Source organism: Nycticebus coucang, chromosome 15, assembly GCF_027406575.1.
Source record: "Nycticebus coucang isolate mNycCou1 chromosome 15, mNycCou1.pri, whole genome shotgun sequence".
In the NCBI taxonomy this organism is placed as follows: domain Eukaryota; kingdom Metazoa; phylum Chordata; class Mammalia; order Primates; family Lorisidae; genus Nycticebus; species Nycticebus coucang.
The window spans coordinates 70,667,986-70,670,896 of record NC_069794.1 but is presented as its reverse complement, the minus strand read 5'-3'; the positions used below and the strand labels follow the sequence as shown (position 1 = coordinate 70,670,896).

The following is a 2,911-nucleotide window of genomic DNA, read 5'->3' as shown; positions in this document are numbered from 1 at the left end:
CAAGAGGGAATATATTAGAATAACAACAACTTTTCTTCTATTCAAATAGCACCTTTTCCCGAAAAATCTTTGATGTATTTTTCATAAGTACTTTCTTTAATATCTTCACTGGAGGATATAATCCCAGTTAAATGACAATGTGTTTTATAGGAAACAATAATTATGATGTAGTTTTACAATCTGAAACTTTATTGAAGAAAAAATTGTATATACTTTGTCATCTTCAATATTATTTTTTAAAGCATCACATTTTCAGATAGACTTTACAATTGTCATTATCATTAGCAATAATAATACTAATTATAATCATTAGCTCTTGGCAGCTGTTCAGACAAAGAAACTAGAGGCTCAGTAAGTTTCTCTGAATTTAGCATTTTCATGTAACATATAATTTTAAAATACTGAAAATAGATTTAAACACTAGTAATTCTATATTTATTTCCTAACAGTGTTGTGACGTAAGAGATTTCTTTCCTATTTAAGTTGTTTCTTCCACCTGCATACATAGCAATTATTCAAACCTCTGTAACTCACATTAGACTTAAAGACAGAGATCCTAATAAACCTTACCAGTTTGGAGTAAAATGTATCAATTAACTTGACATGTTTTATCACGCTTCTTAATTCAGCCTATTTCAGAACCTGCAGAAAAATATATCTAAACTCTTATAACATGTTTTTTTAAAAATCAATAAAAGAAGTAAAAAGATTAATAATTTTAATTTTAATAAGAATTAAAAATAATTCATTTTAATGTAACATACCCCAAAGTGTCTAGAATTAATAATTTTGCCTGAATTCCATTATTGATCCTTATCAGAGAGGAATCTGAAAAAGCTTAGTTGCTTTAGAAGTTTTATAGTGAATGATAACATGTGCTTTATAAATTTTTCCAAAAATTATTTACTTTTCCATGTTTGATCCATATTTTTTCAAATATCTTTCTTTATATCTGTATCTTTCTTTATATCTGTATGAGTCCGTACTGCCTCTATCCAAACTTACATCCACTAGATTCCATTTATTAAATTTAAAGAATACAAGTATTTGCTCTTAGGTAAAGAAAATTAGGTAGTCTCTCCCTATTTCATATATCTCAGGAAAATTATACAATTAAGTTTTTTAAAAATCAAGGTAAGATCTGTGACATACATTCATTCTCAAATCTTAGTGCAAAATAAGAATATTATATATTAGCCAAAGGCATGGTACTGCTACAAAAATATAGACCTACACCAATAAACAGAATAGAGAACAGAGATATAAAATCATCTACCCACAATCAACTGATCTTCAACAAAGCACACAATCACCTATACTGGGGAAAATAAGCCCTGTTCACTAAATGGTGCAGGGAAAACTGGGTAGGCACATGCACAAGGATGAAACAGGACCCCTATCTCTCACCACTGACAACAATTAACTCAAGATAGGTAAAAGACTTAAATCTAAGATATAAAACCATTAAAAATTCCAGAAGAAAATGTAGAAGAAATTCTTCTAGATATTGGTCTACCCAAAGAATCTGTAACTAAGACCCCAATGGCAACTACAACAACAACAAAAATAAATAAATGGGACTTGATTAAATTAAAATCTAGGCTGAGGCCGAGATGGCGGTGCTGGTGGCTCCTGGCCTGCTCTGCTTCCAGATCCTGGGTTTGTGCTCCACCGTGGGCACAGCAATGCTGGCCCGAGATGTCCAACAGAGTGCTGCTGATGGTGGCCTGAGCAGCACCCAGCCCTCTGTGACCAAAGCCAGAACTGTGGTCCCTAAACCCACTGCATTTCCCAGCAGCCAGGGCAAGTATGTGGTGGCCAAGCTGGATGACCTTATCAACTGGGCCTGCTGGAGCTCACTGTGGCCAAAGACCTTTGGCCTGGCCTGCTGTGCAGTGGAGATGATGCACATGGCCACACCCTGCTATGGCATGGACCGCTTTGGCTGGTCTTCTGTGCCAGCCCTCACCAGGCTGATGTGACCATCGTGGCTGGAACACTCAAAACAAGATGGCCCAGCGCTCTATAATGTCTACGACCAGATGCCAGAGCTTCACCGTGTTGTGTCCGTGGGGAGCTGTGGCAATAGAGGAGGGTACTACTACTGTTGGTGGTGAGAGGCTTGGTGGTGAGAGGCTGTGACCGCATGGTACATGTGGAGATCTACATCCCAGGCTGCCCACCCATTGCAGAGGCCCTGTTGTACTGTATCCTACAGCTGCAGAAGAAGATCCAGAGGGAGCAGAGGCTCAAGATCTGGTACCATAGGTAGTGCCACTGATGCAGGACAAGTGGCTCCTTAGCCCTGGTGGTGTTGGTGCTGCAGGGGCTGGAGGAACCAACTTGCTGGAACCAAGGGCCGGACACCTGCAGGGGAGACACTGAGGCCTTGCTGTCTCCTCCCAGTGCACTGCTTGCTGGTCAATTTCACGGATGGCCCTTGCTGTCTCCTCCACCTGCACTTCTGACTGGTGGATTTCATGTAAGTTTCCAAGGCCTGAGAGTTCATTGGACAGCTGGCTGTAACTGAGGAAGACCCAAGCCCTAAAAGTCAACATTGAGTTCTGGTAAAACAACCCCCTACCGCTATATAAACCCCTGAGCAGCAAGCCTGAAGACAGACCTCAAAGAGGGAGCAAGAGAGCTTGTTCCCCTCCTGGGTTCTCTCTGCCTGGAGGTTTGGTTTTTGTAGTTGTAATTTTTGTTTCTGTAAATAAATCCTGACTTACCACTGATCCTGTGGTCCATCAATTGATTCTTTGAATCGCAGAGACCAAGAACCTGAAACTCCAGTATGATATTTGGTGAGCAGGGCAATGAGAAGACGAAATTCTAGTATCACCATCACTACTAGAGCCACTGGAGGGTGTCTCTGTTGTTGTCCCTCAAGATCATCAATTAAAGCTGCCTC

The 2,911-nt window shown here is 39.9% G+C and overlaps 1 pseudogene; it reads left to right on the top strand.

The window, feature by feature from the left end:
- Positions 1-1,613: 1,613 nt before the first annotated feature.
- LOC128566322 (NADH dehydrogenase [ubiquinone] iron-sulfur protein 7, mitochondrial-like) lies at positions 1,614-2,272 on the top strand (annotated as a pseudogene).
- The last annotated feature ends 639 nt before the right edge of the window (positions 2,273-2,911 follow it).